General features: G+C 32.6%; 1 protein-coding gene across 31 annotated transcripts in view; it reads right to left on the bottom strand.

The window, feature by feature from the left end:
* The window catches only part of PTPRD (protein tyrosine phosphatase receptor type D), a 2,053,994-nt gene that overhangs the window by 1,673,559 nt on the left and 360,560 nt on the right, over positions 1-19,875 (bottom strand). The gene's annotated exons all lie outside the window — the stretch shown is intronic.

The following is a 19,875-nucleotide window of genomic DNA, read 5'->3' as shown; positions in this document are numbered from 1 at the left end:
GCAGCACTTTTTCTAGAATGGGTTTGAGAACTTAAATATCTGACTTCATGTGTAGATGTGTAGAGTGCTTAGAGCATGCCTGAAACAAAGTAAGCACTCTAAGTGTTAGGTGCTGCTACTATCTCTCTTAAATCCATGCTTAGGTGACCTGATCATTCCACAAAAGACAAAACTTTATCTAGTACCTCCCTATGTAGATTCTCAGTAATCTTTTAATGTCTTATCACCTGCTATCAGAAAAGACAGAAAAAGTTAATCAATGGTAAAAACGTGACACATGTTACTATTAAATCTGTACTGCATGCACAGTAAATTCCTTAAACAGAAAATACGTATTTAAAAAAAGAGAAAAAAAAATCAACCCAACAATATGAAGATGACACATTATGGTAGTGTGTTTACATTATGGTTAAAATGTAAGAAAACATGCCCACACACGCCCACAACACACAGAGGAACAGAAATAAACTTGTGATGTGTTGCCAAATATCCAAGAGTTTGAAGTTGAATGATTGCCACTTTCGCCCTACCCCATTTCCACCATTTGGCTTTATTTTGACCTTTTTTGTTTGATGCATTCCATCTAAGGTAATTTATTTTTACTTTGGGTAAAACACAAGATCTAATTACAAATCTAGTTATTGAGAAAACTGGGTAGGAATTAAACTGTATTTAAAATATTATAGCAGCCATGTAAACTGAGGATATTAATGGATTCTGATAAAGTAGAAACATGAGATTATTTCCTTTAATAGAATAGCATCCTTTTTTCTTACAGGACATTAATAACTTTATTTGAACAATTAATTCCATGGGAGGCATTTTTTCTCTTCATCATTTCATCATAGTTTTCCTATAGACAAATCCAGGCTCCACTTCTTACGGGGTAATCTGTCACCATGGAATGGAAGGATACGTTATGGCTCTGTTGCCACACTGAGGAAATCAGCCCTTTGAAAGGGTCAATGATCTTCCTGTATGACATAAAGAGACTCAAGGAGATACGGAGATCTAATAATGCATTTCACCAGTAGATAGTCTTTACTTTGGGAGAAGTTTCAGAAAGAGTAGAGGCTTGATGCTTATAGAGTAGATCAAGTGGTAAGCTGAGACAAGAAGAATAACTTTTCATCAAAGGTCCAGTGGGACACAGTAGGAATGGATCTCTGAAGAAGTCATAGAGGAAGAAGTGGACAAAGAAGCAGTAATTGGAGAGATATGTAAAAACCAAAAATAGCATGCGGAGAAGCTTTAAGACATCTCAGAATGTGAAAAAAATATGACTGAAAATTTGTATGAAATAGAAGCCATGCTTCCTAACCTCAAAAACATCTGAAGATTGAAATTATTCTCCACCTATAGATATTTCAATCTTTAAAGTTATTTGTGTCTTCTATCCACACTTTTAAAATTACTCAACTGAATAAAATACATGATCTTTCTTTTAATGAATATCTTATGTTAAAATTATCACTTATTCTCAGATTCTATTGATACATATTTATTGATTCATAAAAATAAAAATATTTGGAAGAATTTAATTCATGCAAATACAACCAACAAAAAGAACTAATGATAGCAAGATGTCATCTCCCAGAAATGTATTAATGTATAGTTGAGGAGAAGAATAGGTACAGTATGATAATTTCAAACATAGTAATTCTGATTGATTAGATTATATACTGCGAACAAAAGGAAGAGAGGTCAGGCATGAATGACAATGTGTGAAAGGGAGACCAAGTTAAGCAGCACCTTATTACTGATGGCTAAGTATGATCAGTGCTAACAAATGCAGTACAGTAATAGGAGCTGAAAGTTGTAATGATTGCCTGAAGAGGTGGGTCAGAAAAGATTCACAGGACATTTGATGCCTAAAGGCATTAGCATTATGGGCATAATTGGAAAAAAACTGAGAGGCAGGATCCATTATAGGACTGTTAGAGGCAAGGAGAAAAGGAAACATTGAAAGGATGAAATGAAATTTCATTTTCACTGATGGTGCTTAATCAAAACTTTGGAAGCAGATAAACAACTGGAGAGGTTTGCTTAACAATATATCTGTTCTCCAGTCGATTAAAATGCAATTTTAGTTCTCAAAGGTAGAAAAATGGATGTTGAAATAGCTAAAGTAAATTATATGACTGTATTATGGCATATATATGTATATATATATATATATATATATATATATATATATATATATATACACACACACACACACATATATACACACACACACACACACACGTGTGTGTGTGTGTGTGTGTGTATTTAATTCTATGATAATACGTCTCTTTCCAAAATAGATTTGGATGTTGTAATTGTAAATGTAATGTGTAATGTAAGATGCATGTTCAATTGATTATTGTATATATGTTGACAATAAAAAATATGCATGTTAAAGAAGCTTAAGGGTCACTATTGTCACAGTTGTCCCTTTGAAATTGGTTTGGTTCAGTTTTTGCTAAATGAAAGTCAGAGTTAAGTGAGGACAATTCATTACGTTGAAATAAGATATCTACACAGACTTTTCCTTTGCCCCTTTCTTTCCAACATCTTTCTTCTTCTTCTTTAGCCTTCCAAGTCTCCTTTTATTTTATACCAGATGTCAGGTTCTGGAATTTTGTAAGAACAGATGTATTGTTCACTGTGCACTCTATTTGAACTGGTTCGTATTTATCTCCTATGACATACTTCCTTGTATATTTGTTAAAACCAATATATGGTGTCAGGCACTCTATTTCTTACCATAATTTAGTGTATAATTAGCTGTTTCTAACATATGATACTTATCATCTGTAAATCAACTTATTTACTAGTCCTACCCTTCACAATCAATCTGCACATAATGATAGCAGAACCTTATAAACAATCAATATAAACAGATGAATATTTACAGAATGTCTAACATTACTCACATAATTCCATCAACCACTGTTCTCTATTATATTGTAAATATTTTGTCTTCAAATTTAGGGTGGAACATGGAATGACAATAATGAGAGCCCACTAAGTGCCAGGCAACAAGTCGGGGTTTTTCACTGGTCGTCTTATTTGATTCTCACCATCACCTCAGAAGTTACATATGCTATTTTTCAATGCACATAATATAATATTTAAAAATTAAGCATGGAGAGCAAATAGCTCTCCTTCAGTCCTGAAGCCAGAAAGGAGAGATACTGAAATTCAATTTGTGAGCAGCGTGTTTCTGACAGATTTTGACTAAATGATAAGTGTCCATGTGACAGAAACCTAGACAGTGAGGAAAGTAGGTGTATTTTCAGTTGAAGAAAGAATTTTTCAGACTGGAAAAGAGAAGGTACATGAGGAAAAGGATAGCTCTCTTCAAATTTCTTCAGTGCTTTAATATGCACACAAATGTAGCAAATAAGTGCTTTTCCTAAAGACACCACAACACCTACAGGTTGAGTTGACAAAAAGATTTTTGGCTCATTATAAAAAGAATGTTCCAATAATCTAGCCATAGCTTTCTGAAGTTTCTTAGAAATTGGGAGCCCCCCTTTCCCTCCCCATCAACAGAAGTTTCAAACAGAGGTTGCAGACCACGTGCCAATCATGTTATTAAACAGAGTCCAGTTTTTGGTGGGAGTTGAAGCTAGGTAACCTTTAAGATGCCCTTTCCACTTCCAGATGCTACAGTAAGTACAGGGCTAATATCAGAGATGATGCTAAATAAAATGAAGAAACAACATAGCATCTTTTTATTCAGCTTTCAGGAAGACATATTCCTTTTTTCTGAAAACATGTACACTTCATTTTTTCCTTTGACAGCATGATTCAAATTGTCCTTTGGGGACTTAAGGGACTGCATTGAGGGGTACTCCAAAACCACAGCACCTAGCTGCCAATTTATAAGAATTCATGTGGGTATATGTACATACCAGTGAAGAGTTAATATGCATTAATTATATGTTAACATATGACACATTTTTATCCTCTACAGACAATCTAACCTACAACCTAAAAGAGAGAACTAGTTTTCAACCTCTGTGAAATGAAACGTATCCATCCATATATCTCTCTACATATTTCATAATCTTTTGGATGATGACTCTAATTTGCTGAAAATAACAAAGTGAAGAAAAACTGTTGATTCAAATCCATATGAGTTCCTGAGAAATCGAGATCCTCTTTACTATCTTCCATTTTATATATGGGGATTGTGAGCTTCTAGAAGGAAGAGTTTTTGTGTTTCTAGTTTTTGCCTGACAGCTTGGTGCTAGCCCATAGGAGACAGTCAATAGAACATTGATAAATAAATTAAAAGCTGTTTTAAAATTAACTAGCTTTTCTGGAAGAGTTCACAAGGAAATAAAACTAATATCAGCTCATTCCAGCTTCATCAGTGTTTTATACTAGATTTGTCAAATTTGGTTATACACCAGGACACTTGGTGGAGATCTTCATAAAGTATCAGTGATGTAAAGGCAACACCCACATTCTGAAACAGAAGCTCCAATGTAGAGGTTAAGGAACCTATATTTTAAAATGCTTAATCAGTGATTCTTACCATCTTGCTCTTTGAAAATGACTTTTATTGACAGCCATATGTCCACAGACAAGGGGCTAGACGTCTGCTGTGAATACAGGTCAAGAAATAATATATCCCTAAATGAGAGTAGATTCTGTCTCTCGCTATGAACTATTATCATTAGTGCATGCACATACCTAAAATGGGGGAAAAATTGTTTTTGTGTACATCTGTGACAGTACAGAACCATTCCATATTATAAATGTCTCAGTCTAGTTTGGTAATAAGATATAATTAAAATAGATGAGTTCTATTTAAGTTATTAGATTGCACTGCGATTTTGCTAACTCATAAATTATAGAGTAGAGAAACATTTACAGAGGCTAAATTGAAGATAATTCTCTCATTTCTATCCCAGCCTCAATTGTGTATAGACTTTGATGGCAAAATCTGTGAAACCAAATGCATCCTCTTCCTTTCCCAACCCCAAATAAAATAGTAAAGAAAGTAAAGCAGTTTCCAGATTAAGGGAAGCTTATTTCCAATTTTCCAGTGTGGCATTGCTGATGAATCTCTGGCTGTCTAGGTCCTCTCCTAGACCTCTTCAAGCCTAGTTTTGCAGGATTGACCTCTATGAGATTTGAATGTTCTTCCATGTTTTTCTGACTGTCCCCTTCTTTTCTAGCATGTACATAACTACATAAATATGTTTCCCTCTACGTGAATGTCTGATTAGATTTGCTGCTTATCCCATTGCATGTGTCTTACAGAATCAATTCAGTCTTGTTCATCTCAGACTCAGAGTATCCCTTCAAGAACATGACCCTTTAAAATACAAGAAAAAAGCCAGATACCCGCAAGCTAAAATGCATCATTCCCATCTGAGAAATTATTGCATTCTCTGCTGTGTTCCCAATGACTCAACTGGGATCTGCCATCTACTGGGCTAGCATTAAATATTTGTTAAATAAGCAGATAAATCGAGATGATTGTTTTGGTGCAATAAATAAAAAGAACATAGCATTCGTTCTGATTTACAAGTTTGGACTTTTTATTTTTTTTCCCCAGCCAAGTAATGTTGCGTACGACTATGGCAAGATTGATGAAAACCTAAAAAAGATGACTATTCAAGACTCTCTTACTGGAAGAAGAATTGGTTGCAAACAATGTTGCAACCTAAGAAGAATGAAGTGTATATTCAGCAAAATTAACATTTAATACATTTAATTTTATCAGAAAATCTATTGTCACATTATAAGCAAGTTTGTGGATGTCAAAGTATTTTCTCTCTCCAAAGCAGTGAATGCATCCAGTTACTTCACAAGGCCAGGGCGTGTCTCCAAAATTATTTGCTACTGAAGTAAATAATTATGAAGCACCATCCCTGCCCCTTCACTAATATATATATATATATATATATATATATATATATATATATATATATATATATATAAAACAATTAGGTACCGATGTTGACTTTGAATGCTACAATTATAATTTTGTTTTTCTAACAAGCTCTAAATAGCTCTAAATTATTTTCAGTAAACTTTGTACTTCTTTTACAGAGCTCATAATCCATATGTTATATTTATTTATTTTTTATTTATTTAGACATCCTATGTACCTGTAAGTTTTATCAAGTTCACATAATTTTTAAGAATACATTTTCCTCATGTATGGCCTAGAAATTATCTTTAAAAGATTTTCCAGAAAAGTTTCTTTCCCCCACAACTGCAAAATATATAATAAGAACTTTAAGTTCAAATAGGATAAATAAACACTAAGAATTTATAAAGGTCAAATATTTTAGCATAATACATTTGTAAAACATTACTTTTTTGTGGTCACATTTTTGTTTTATCTATATAAGTGAAACAAAACTCATGTTTCAGCACAAATAATGATTAAATATTTAGCAGTATCTAATTTGAAACTCATTTTAGGAAATTTCTTTAATTGTATTGTTCGTTTTTATGTTGTTCAGTTCTATAAGTTATTTATATATTTTCGATATTAGCCATTTATTGGAGGTGTTGTTTGCAAATATCTTTTCCCACTTGGTTGGTTTCCTATTTTTTTTTTTTTTCTGTGCAGAAGCTTTTTTCTTTGATATAGTCCCATCCATTTATGTTTGCTTTTACTTCCCTTGCCTTCGAGTCAAATTCATAAAATTCTCTCTAAGATGAAGGTCCATAAGATTGGTATCTATATTTTCTTCCACAAAATTTATTTCTTTCCGGTATTACACTTAAATTTTTGATCCATTTTGAGGGGCTAATATCAAATATATATAATGAACTCATACAACTCAACAACAGAAAACAAACAATCCAATTAAAAATTTGGAGAGGTTCTGAATAGACTCTCCTCCCAAGAAGACATAGAAACAGACAACAGACATATGAAAAGATTTTCAACTTCATTAGCTACTATGGAAATGCAAATCAAAACCACAATGAGATAACATATTACACCTATTAAAATGGCTATTATCAACAAGACAAATAACAAGTGTGGGAAAGGTTGTGGAGAAAAAGGAACACTGATGCACTGCTGATGGGAATACAAATTGAAATAGCCACTATAGAAAACAGTGTGGAGGTTCCTCAAATTATTAAAAATAGAATTACAATATGACCCAGCAATCTTCCTCTGGGCATCTACCCAAAAAAATCTGAAAACGTTTATGTGTAAAATATATGTACCCCTATGTTCATTGCAGAATTATTCACAACGGTCAAGACATGGAAACAACTAAAGTGTCCTTTGATAGATGAATGGATAAAGATGTGGTACATATATACAATGGAATATTACTTGGCCATAAGAAAAGTTGAAACACTGTCATTTGCAACAACTTGGATGGATTTTAAGACTATCATGCTAAGCAAAATAAGTTAGACAGAAAAAGTTGAGAATCATATGATTTCACTCAAATGTGGGATATAAAACTGAAAGCAACAAACAAGACAAGCAAACAAGCAAAAACTAATAGACACAGAAAACAGTTTAGTGGTTACGAGAGGGCAAAGGGGGATGGGGAATAGAAGAGGGTAAAGGGGGCCAAATATATGGTGACGGAAATGTTTAGACATTGGTTGGTGAACACAAAATGCAATACAAAGATGATGTATCATAGAACTGTACACTTGATACCCATATAATTTTATTAACCAATGTCTCCCAATAAATTTAATTAAAAAGAAAATAATCATACTATTGGTCATATATAACGCAGATTAAAGGGAAGCAGTACAGATCTAGCATTGAGGCTATTTAAATAGTCCTTGTGAAAATGAACGGGATAGAAAGAATGAAAAAGATATATTACTGAACATAAAATTAATAAAACGACAAGAACCACTGGATGTATCAAGTAAGGAAGTGAAGCTGTAAGAATAGCTCTAAATATTCTTGTTTGGTTCTATGGAGAATTATAAATCAAATAAGGCAGAGACAAGGGGCACGTTTTGCAAGGGTAACATAATGATGTAAGTTTTAGGTGCACATATTAGAGTATATGTGTAATATCCAGAGAGTGTTACCTACTGGGTGGTTTGATATGTTTAGGTCCTGATCACAGCAGATAGTTTTAGTTGGATATGCACACATAGAAATCATTGGCTGATATATAGATTTTGAAAAATGTAATAAAGGTATAAAAAGTAGGTGACATTTAGGGTAATAGAAATTGGAAACTCAAGTAAGACTGTGGCATACAATTACATTTTTACAATGTCAAATTTAATCAGATTCCCTTTCTGTTCAGTTATAAACAGTATCATAAAAGTTCACTTGTAACTAAAATAATGGTATTTCATAAAAAAATAAAAAAAACTCAATTAAAATATTACTTGACAAGTAATGCATATTTGTAGTACGTTTAAAATATATCTAAAAATGTATTTGTTGATAAAGAACAACCAATTTGTCATGCATGTATTGTTCTCTTTTGCTCTGTAATAACAATCATCTATACTGTCTAATAATTACTAGGTTCCCTATAGAAGAGTTGACACAAATTATTTTTTAAAAATAACAACAATAATAATAATAATCCAAAACTTAAGAAACAAAAACAAAAATGGGTTGCTTACTTTTTGTATGGAGACATAAAATATATGGGTTTAAAAAAATAAAAATTAATTACCTATGTTGCTACAGTCTACAGTAAATCAATCTCCATACATTTGGAATTGCTTCCTTGGAGAAGCTTTGTATTATTAACATTTCCCCCATTGGACCTGCATACAAGAAACACAAATAAAGAATCAGAAGTTGTCAATCATTAGCTTAAATATATCTCCAGGCTGTCAACTCCCTGGTTCCCAAGAGTAACAACCACAAAACCCATTTTTAGTGGGAGCTTTTCCTGATGAAATCTTCTCTGGGAAACAATAGTGTTATCTTGTAATTTATCACAAATTCAATTTTTTTTAATATACTGCATTTGGTAGTTTAATAAAAAAACTAAAATGACTTGAACAGGAACAGAAATTGTGAACAGCTAATATGCAACCCAATTCAATGTTGTTGTATCCGCAAGTGATTTCATTTTTTAATTTCTAGCACTACAAATCTCTTTGGCATTGTCTGTTTCCCCAATTTAGTTTATTAAACATGCCCTGAAATTTTGTCAATATAAGCTGTTTGAAAAGGAATAGAAAAGAAAAAATGTTCCTTTAATACCAGAAATAAGTGGAGAATCAAGAATACCAAATTAAGCCATTCTCCAGAGTAAATATAAAAAGGAAACAGATGTTTATTAATTAAGTGTGGGCAGGTGATGACAAGGCACCATGGCACATTGCCCCAGCTGTGAAGAATATAGACAGCTTTTATCCTACCAGACCATTTATTTATTATGCAACAAACACCTTGTGAACTAGAAAATGTGTCAAAACAAAATTATACAAACAACGAAGATTTTAGTTTTCCGAACTTTGAACACTACTTAATTTTACCTGCTTTCCTAAGGAATAATCTGACTTTCATGTTTAAAAGTTTTATGGATTCTCCTGTTTATGATGTTTTTCTTCCACGAGAAACTGCATGACTAAAATATTATTTATGAAGTTCTGTTCCAAACAATAATGCCAAGAAGATAGATAGCACTGCTTTAAGTATGGAGTCTACTTTTACAAAGAGTCCATAATAATAGCAAGTTTTCAGAAAAAAGTAGATCAAGACAAAGAGACCTGTGAAAACACAGATCCACTGATTCGCTGTTTATACCCAACCTATGTAATACCACATTTTTGAAAATGAAAAATAAAATTTGATAGGCTTCTTATGAGACACTGTGGATGTCCAATATTTTCCCTTCTCAATTTTTATTTCTGCTCAGGTTAGTGGAAATTGAATTTCTTCATTTAGGCAGTTTGATAATTTACCATTAGGGTATTCTAATCAATTAATTATTTTCCCCTTGTGCTAATACATTCTCACATAAAACTGGATTCAATAACGTTGACAGTTGATACTTAGTGGCTCAGTTATTTTTTTTAACTTGTTATAAATTTTTTGTCTGAATTTATGTTTCATACTGTGATTTCATTTGGATTTAGTTTTAAGTAGTACATAGTGCATTTGATCTCATGCCTTTCATTTATTTTACTTATTTAAAAAAAATAAAAACAATAAAAGTCCATCAAAGACAATGAACAACAAAAAATACAGAAATGCTATTCGGAACTAATTGTTTTCCACACTGATGCTAAAAAATAAAAATATGATCTACAATGTTATTCTTTTTAAAATAAATAATATTAAGGATCAGAAATGTTGAGACAAATTTGTCACCTTTGTTTTGAATAGGACAAATAAGTACTATTGTCCTGGAAAGCAAGGTAATGATCAGTATCAATAATCAACTTACCTTTCAAATCCTCAGTTTAGTAAATGTGTACTAAAAGAATTACACACTTGTGTAAATATGAAAAAGAAATCTTATCTATAAAAACCTAATAAAAACAGAACAAAATTAATTTCTAAAATTTAGGTAAATTTTAAGTGAATTAGCAATTCAGATGATCTTTATGTCAGACATTAAATAATGATTATGAAAACTTGGAGAACCCTTTATAACTTACATGATTGAGAATGTACCAATTACCTTTTAAGAGAGTAATACCCATTAGTGAATCCGATCTACATGGGTTGCTTCACAAAGCCATACAAAACAGGAAAAGAAAAGAAAGAAAAAAGTTGGAGAACTCAGATAAATGTGAGAAGAAATGGAGAGATGGTATGAAAATATAGCTCAGGCATTTTAGTAGGTATCCAGAACATAAGGAGAAGAACTACTAATTATCCATAAATTAAGGTAGCATGTTGTAGAAACTATGTCAACCAGTTAGAAGACAATATCAATACCTTCCAGTTCTTGGGAAATAGGCAAACATTCCAAGGAGAGGGACTTCCTGCATATTTTTCATCCATTTCTATTATCTATGAAGCATCATTTGAGCTACTCATGTAATGATAAGATGATATTTAGAGATTCTCAATCTTAGCATGTAATCTATATTTACATGCATGGATATGTGTATATATATGTGTGTATACACACACACACACACACACACACACACATATATATATATACACACACACATACACACATAGGTATATTCTACTAACTCTCACCTTGAAATTAGTGGTTGAACTGGTGAACTGGTGGTGTAATATATTTTTCTAGATTTATATATTTAGAGCTCAAGCTAAACAAAGTACATCATTCCATAAAACTAAGCTATATACATAATAAACAAAAGAATGACAAGTAGGGTATGCATGGCAAACTTTCATGACATGATTTATTTGAAAGACACAGAATACAATCTTGTAATCACTATATGAATATAATTATCTCTATATTTAATATAGCTATAGAAAAGGGGGGCAGTGACAATGAAAAATGGAAACAGCTGATGCCTTGGGGTGAGTAATTTCTTTATTTCCTTTATTTTTATTATAATGCGATCTGTGAAAGAAACAGAAGTTCATAGCAACAGAAATAACTGTCTTTGATTAAGTGCCTGAAGACTGCTTCAAAGGTAGAACCCTAAAGTTCCCAAAACAAAGATAAATAATGCATCTTCAAGGGCAAATGCATCTGAGGACAAATCTATAATAATTAAAAATTTTATGCAGGACTTAGACTAAACTCATCTTTCAAATATATTTTTCTAAATTCAAAATGTGCAAAATGTGCAGCTGGTCATGTAATGTTGACCCAGGACCTGCAGTTCTTGCACAGAGCATTTTAGATGAAGCAGTGAGGAATCACAGGCAAATGTCATTCAATAAATGTGTTGAGAGAAGAAGCTCTCAGATCTTCTCCTTCTTGCTCCCTGCCAGTAGAGATGATGAAGAGCAACCTGATAAAGGCACAGCAGGCCACCTTTGACATGTACTATTTACACCTCAGGATGTAATTTAAGGAGTAGATGCTGCTAAGCAAGGCTGAAAATGATTTAGAGGACAGTAACCAGTGGAATGACCTTATCTCTTCTATCTAGCAGCCGATATTTAATTTGTACTTGGTAGTATCCCCTCCGTGATAACTTCTGGGGTTTTGACAGCCCTGACACTCACTTAATATGGCCATAAGCCATTGATCAAGTAGTGTTCATAGATTAATATTAGGGTAACTTGTTTGTGTAGGCAAAGGCAACAGTTAGCTGGAGAAAGGAGGCCATGAAAGAGCACATGGAAATTGATATCAGCACATCTCAATTTATCAGTTGGTAGCAGCTGAGCATAAATGTATGGCCAAAGGTCTTCTATGAGAGGTGACTGATGATGCAAAAAGGCTGTTAGATCAACCAAAGCAGAATATGTATGTTCTGTATGATCAGGGCGACATGAAGAAAACATTAACGATACAATTTGAACTGATTTTGCTCTTTATTTTTCATAGGGAGTACTTGATTCCACCATGGGGGTTTTACTATTCATCTTCATCATCATCATCATCATCATCATCATCATCATCATCATCACTTCCTTTAGTTTAAAAACTACAAATCTTTAAGCAAAAACAATAATTAGATGTACAATTACTCACGAAAAATAAGTATTTACAATCCCTTAATCATGCTGAGGATATTTACTGTAGTCCCTCCCTGTCATCCAGGTCACCATTGATAAACTCTATTCAAAGCATTTTACAATCTTGTTCTTGTCAAGAGGCAGACAGTGTTCCAGAGCTGAACTTGCCCGAGTCCTACTCACCCTCAGGACCAACGAGCCTCCTTTTACAACCCATTCTTCCTATCCCACATGGCTTGAGTGATTGCATGTCTGAGAATATTAAGGAATGCCAGCAGATGAGTCTGACAGGGCTATTTATCTCAGACAGCTCTCTCGGGAGTGCAATGAAGTCATTACTAAAATTTTGCAAAATGGGTAAGCTCAACCACCATTTTACAATAGTTACCCTTTATATTGTTGTTTGGCTTTTAAAAATCTATTAAATGCATAATAAAGAAAGACGTTAAAGCTACATGAGTTTTCACGTAAGTATACACCTTTGGCATCACAGAGAAGTACATTTTTTATATCACAGAAAATGTCACTGTACATTTTTTAAATAAAATAGATTTCTTTTCCCTTGGATTTCTGTATTGTATTCACTAGATGGCACTATCAAAGTACATATAAACCCATAAGCTTCTCTACAATATGTTCTAGTATTAAAAAATAGCATTTAGGTTTCTATGTACTTTATATATATATATATATATATATATATATATATATATATATATATATACACACATATATATATATATATATATATATATATATATATATATATATATATGAAACTAAATTTGTCTCTTGAAAGTAGACTTTAAAAATATCACTGAAACAATGAAGATGGCTCAAATTAGCTTCTGGGACTGCAAACCCCCAGAGACTAAGTATGGTGTTTTTAAAAAGAGTCACTCTTTCCCCTTACAGCTTTAAAGACTAACTTTTAAAGAATTTCAAATATACCTTTCATGGGTAAAGCTATATGTGTACATCTTCTTGTCAAATCAATAACACCATCAGATAAAGGAGATTCAAAATATCATTGCTGATGCTGGCAGTTTCTTTCCTAATATGTTAAGGAAGCTCTGTGAGAAGCAATTGAAATTAGAGACTTCTTCACACTGACCTGATCATATGGAGTCAGAAGTGACATTTTAGACAATATTTGATAGTTTCTTTAAACCTCTGTAAATGATTTTGTGACAAACAGAGTTCCGTGTTGACTGACTTCAAATTTTGTCTCCATTACTTACACAAGTTGAGCGAGTACTTACAATCTCTGAATTTTATTTCCTCTTGGTTAAAATGTATGAGTGTATATTAAAAACTTTACCTTCAAGGGTTTTTGTGATGGTCTGATTAGATTATATACAGACAACATACATATATCTAAATGACCCAAATGAAATATTATAAAAGTAATTTGAAAATGTATGCATTTGAACTATAAGAATTGATTAAAAGTGCTATGATAGGTGCTGTAAGAATTGATTAAAAGTGTTATAATAGGTGCTGAAACTAGATATGTCAGATGAGCATAGAGAAATTAAAGGAGTCAAAACAACATGACAAAATAGAGTAATGAACAAACCAATCCGGAAGTGCTGAGAGTATAGGGATTGTTGTTGCCTATTAAATCAGGGGAGGCTTCACAGAGGAAGTGAGCTTTGAATGCAAATGATGCGTGTCAGTTCTGAGTCACTTATTTTAAGAAGTCCCTGTGCTTCCTCCATATTCTCCTTCCCTGTCTGCAGGGTGGGTGCAGAAAATCTTGAAGTCCTAAATGATGGCAGAATAAAGAGCAGGGTTTTTGGATCATGTGTTTGAGGAAAGCCACCTGCTAAAAAAGATTGTTAAGAGAGCAATATATGATTCTCCATTATTTCTATATTTAATGTTTCGAAGGTAAAGGGGATAACAGTGAAAATGAAAAATGAAAACAGCTGATGCATTGGAATTTATTTGCTAAAGCAGTTTGCATCTAACAAACCTTGTTTAATGCTGTTTTTTACTTGAAAATAACATAAGTTTATTTTCTCCATGTTTTAGACTTTTCATGTTTATAAGTTTTTTTTTAAATTAAATTTATTGGGGTGACATTAGTTAATAAAATTATATAAGTTTTAAGTATAATTCTGTAATACATCATTTGTATTTGTGTGTTCACCACCCAGAGTCAAGTCTACTTCCATCACGATATATTTGACCCCCTGTACCCTTTTCTACCTCCCGTCCCCCTTTCCGTCTGGTAACCATTAATCTGTTGTCTGTGTGTGCGTTTTTGTTTGTTTTAAACTTTGTATCATTTACCCAGTGAGTTGTTGTTTTTTGAAATAATGAGTCCTGGAGCACAACACCTATCTCAACACTTCGTTATTAACAAAATACAGGTAAAAACTCTGGTATCTTATTGCATAACATCTCCTTCCATATAATTAAGGATCCTTAAATTATCCCATTTATTTTTATTTTTATCATATTTGCAATATTTACTGAGATTATATAGCTTTCATAGCACGTCTTCATTTCCCATTTTAGCATTTATGTGTGGGGTATTACTTGTATGGCTCCCTATTTCCTTACATCAACCCCATCATTATCCACCACAAGTTGTAAAACGAGGCACACATGCATCAATCCATCAATAAGCCTTGTATATGTGTAAAAAGAGTGTCTTTTACAAGTGTATCCTTAAGTTTTTAATTTCAAAGAGTTTTATTAGTGAACTATACTTTGATTTGTATTTTAACCTATATAATCTTTATATTTAAGTGTGTACAATATACTGCTAAATTGGGCAAGAAAATTACGGAAAGTCCCATATACCGATATCAATGACATCCTGCCACCTTTTTCATTTACTATTAACTCTAATTGAAAAATTTGCTTTTATTTAGGGATTTCACTCTAGATATGGTATTAATCACCTAATACCATGACTGCCTACATAAAACCTTTCAGTCCTGCTGCAACAATGCAGGTTTTAGGAAGAATCACAAATTGGATGGAGCTGGCAGAATGCAATGTTTCTGTATCAAGATTTCTTGCGTTATGATTTCTCTTATTTGTTTCTTTGCCAACATATAGCTAATACATTAAACTGAGTCTCTTACTGCTGGGTCAAGGCTATTACGGATATTTTTACAATGTACAGAAAGAGGCCTGGTTAGATGCCTTCCTCTAAAAGGGCTGCCATCTATGGCCGTTTCCCTAGAGTGTCCCAAAGCCTAAACTTCTACAACCATTCCATTTGGAATGGTTGTAGAATTTAGGCTTTGGGACATCTAGGAACACTCTAGGGAAATGGCCACGTGTTGCACGAGATGTTTTGGACAGGCATTGAAACTGCATATTGTGCACCGTGTGTAGAAGATGATTGCACAGTCTGGTCTTAAAGCACATTCTGCTCTTCCCTAAATGTTCTATTGCCTCCATGCATAACAACCTTGCTATCTCAAAATTCCAATGTACATCCAAAGTGTAAATTCCAAAGTGTAGACGTAGACAGTACACTGATCATAAATTTTGTAAAAAGTTCTAGAACATCCCCCACAGATATTTGTTTTACTTTAATCTCACTGTATTTCCAGAAACTTTAACCAGACATTTATAAATGTTATATAAGTAAATAAAAATGTAACTTGTATTCTTTAAAACAGAGAATATATCCTATCAAAACATTGAAAGAACAAGATTTCTAAAAATATGCATAATACTGACACATTAAAAATATCTTACATATATAGGTATAATATTTATAATAGAAGGGCTAAGTTTTAGATGTAGTGTTGAGGAAGTTAGATAGGAGAGGAAAATGACACTAATGAGCGTGAACTCTGTAATCATATGTCACCATTTATGTATATATCTTCTTATTGAATCCTCATGATGACTCTAAGATAATACTTATTATCATCGAAAATAGCAAAACATGAAGAAATATAGAGCTACAAGTAAGAGTCAGGAAAAACAAAACAAAACTACAGAATTAAACCTACCCAAACTGAAGATATGACCAAGGGACAAAAGACTATAAATATATGCAAAGTGAATTTGAGAAAAAGTGCCAAAAAAGTAGTACTGAAGAAATAATAAAATGACAAAGTCAATGGATATGGTATATGTTCAACATACTAGACATTTCATAGAAAAAGAAACATGATGGACACTAAAAGAGGAAAAGATATTCAACTTCATTAGACATTAGGGTAATATGCATGTAATCCAATTAGATATATTTTAAAATACATCAGATTGGCATAATTTTGCAGTCTGATATTAAATCAAGAATACACAACAGCAAATAACTCGTATAATGTCAGTGAGAATGAAAACTGAAATAACTTTAAAAAACAACTTGAGAATACCTATTTACAACATGATACATACTATTATCCAGGAATTATATATCTAGGCATAAACCTTATGGAGGGTTTGCATAAATATATCAAGAAACATGTATGAATGTTCAAAGTGTCCTTGCTTGTTGTGAATTATGGAAACAATCAAATTGTCTGTCAATATTAAAATGTCTAAATAAATTGAGGCATATGTGTTTAATACTATACATATCAACAGGTATGAATTTAAAAAGCACCATTTGATGTAACAAAATGTGAAGAAAAATACATATAGTATTTTCCTATTTATATAAGATTCAAAAACATGATAGAGGTCAAAGGTCCTGCTAAACCTCCTACAAGACTCTGGACAGCCCCCACCACAGTGCATTTTCTAATCCAAATGTCAATGGTTCCTGGACTGAGAAACCTTCTCTAAAGAAAAGTTCAAGCATAATTAATACAAATTTCAGGAAAACATTTTAAGTAACAATCATATTACTAATTTTTCCTATTTAATTCTCATTTTACTTATTCTATCTATTTAATTTTTTGTATATTTTTCATTATAGATGCTTTTTATCAATTTTTATTTTTTGAATATATTGTACTAAAACATCATTTATCTTGATTACTGAGTTTTTGATGTCCCCTTAAATTTTGAGTCTGAAGAGTGTGCTTCACTTGCTTCACACTAGTCCCAGTCCTGTAGAGGGCTGCAGGTAGAAGGAGGGGTACAAAAGCTTCAAAAATATAGATATTCTATTTCTTACACTGAGTCATAAGTTTAGAGAGGTTTGTTTTATTACTTTTTTGAGCTGTACATATAGCTCATATATTGTCTTTTTACGCATAGTTAAAATTAAAACACACATGATGGTCAATTAATTATGGTTAAATCATGTGCTATAAATATAAATCTGTTTATATATAAATTATTAGAATGTCACTGTTTATTATGTATATGTTAACTAGCATAAGCTATTATTTAACATGTCAACTATGCTTTGTCAAGGTCAATATTAAGAAGACACTAACATAAAATCATATAATAATGTTTCCCCTTTAAATACACAACTGTTATAAATTTATTCAAACATTAAACTTCTGCACACAGTAGAGCTTCTTTGAATTATTCTGATGGAGCTGAAATGTAAGCAATAAATTCACTCCAACTGTAGTTTATTAATTCCTAAATTCTAGAAAGCAGTGACTTGAAATGCAAACGTAATATTTCTATCTCTTCCTGTATTTCATTATAACATTCTGCAATCACCTTGTTCATTAGAGGGATGAAAGTCTTTTATTCATTCAATTTCTGACTTCCATGGGGATGTTCACTCCAGCGATAGCTTTTCGAAATTCTTTCCCTCACTAGATAAAAATGAAAATCAGGGACACATTCACAATGTGGTTGTTTCTTCTTTACCGTTAGTGGACACACAATTGTAATCTTACAATTAGGAAAATATCTGTTATGACCCAGTGCAGCCTCTTTGCATCTCATTTACTGTCTTATTCCTTATTTCTGCTCTCTGTTATTTCAATTGCCAAGTGGCATTGAAAGAGTTTCATTACTGAAAATGGCTTTCCAACAGATTTGTCTTTGCTGTATTCCAAATGTCAATACAAATTCTATTTGCTTTTGAAAAAAAATTAAATGGGTTGGATTTAAGACATACTATGCTACTGGGATGTCTGGGGTTATCACTGTATTTTACTGCTCTCTTCCGGGCCATGAACAAGTGAACACACACACACACACACACACACACACACACACACACTCCACAAGGCTTTGCTTTTGAGATCCAAAAACAAATTAGAGACTTAACCCAAGCTTATCCTCTGAACTTTAAAGTAAGTTAGTGAGTGCTGTGAGAGCCTCCAGGAGCTCAATACCTGGAAGAGAAATGTAAACAAAAGGCAAGTATATTTCTGTTAACCTTTTTGCACCATAGCAAACACTATGAATTGACCACAAGATTCTTTCCATTTAGCTGTGAAAATGCATCAAAATACTTCTGAAGAAAGTACTCCCAGATGTTACGTCTAATTCATCTGAGTTGATGCTTGATAAAGACTAACTGCCTTCTCTGACCCATGAGAAAAATGGCAGCTTCATTGAATAAATAACCTAAGTCTCCATGTCAGATCAAGCCAAATCTTCGTAGTAGCCATCGTGTAAGAAATCGAACCACACGCATATGATAATATATTCTGTGTCCAGGTCAATTGGAGTTAGCCAACACAGGTCTCCATTTAGGGAAGGGATGCAAGGGAAACAAACATAGATGGCAGAAAATCATATGATTGAGAAAGTAGAGCAGGTTAAAGGTCTTCCAAGATGCTTCATTGGCCTTTAGAACTGTTTTGTTGTTGTTGTTGTTTTTGGTTTTGGTTTTTTATTTAGCAGAGGAATGGTTCCCTAGCAGCTGTCAAGTGGTTTGAAAAGCCAATTCTTCCCAAGGATGTTCATGTTAATAAGGTTAACATCAAGTCAAAATGTAGCAATTTTTTTGTGTGTTTTTTTTTTTAATTTTTTGTTAAAGGAACATAGAATTAGTGACTGAAGTAGTACAGTTACTAAGGAGCTTCGATTGTGGCAAGAGATGACTTTTTTTTTTTTTTTTTTTATTAACACGAAGGAAAACAGAATTGGTGCTTCTGAAGGCAGCCTTTGTATAGTTCTGGGCGTTTTTCTTACAAATAGGCACTTTTTAAAGCAGATTAAAAAAAAAAATACTAGCAATGTAATAGATATGGAAAGCAAGCAAGCAAGTAAACAAACAAAAACCCCAAACAGTAACCTATGTCTTCTTTGAACCTACCTATCTTACCTGTACCTACTCTTCTCTTAATCTTCACTAATTAAGATGTTTGAAATAAATAGTTTGGTTGCCTTTATTTTTATTTGTTTAATTTTGATTGTGTAATAGACTTTAAAATATGGTATGTGTCTTGGGGGTGCAGTTTAATTTTTCACTTTTAAATCTCAAC

This window comes from Rhinolophus hipposideros, assembly GCF_964194185.1.
Source record: "Rhinolophus hipposideros genome assembly, chromosome: 11".
NCBI lineage: Eukaryota > Metazoa > Chordata > Mammalia > Chiroptera > Rhinolophidae > Rhinolophus > Rhinolophus hipposideros.
The sequence above is the reverse complement of the archived record's forward strand: the minus strand, read 5'-3'. Positions and strand labels throughout refer to the sequence as shown.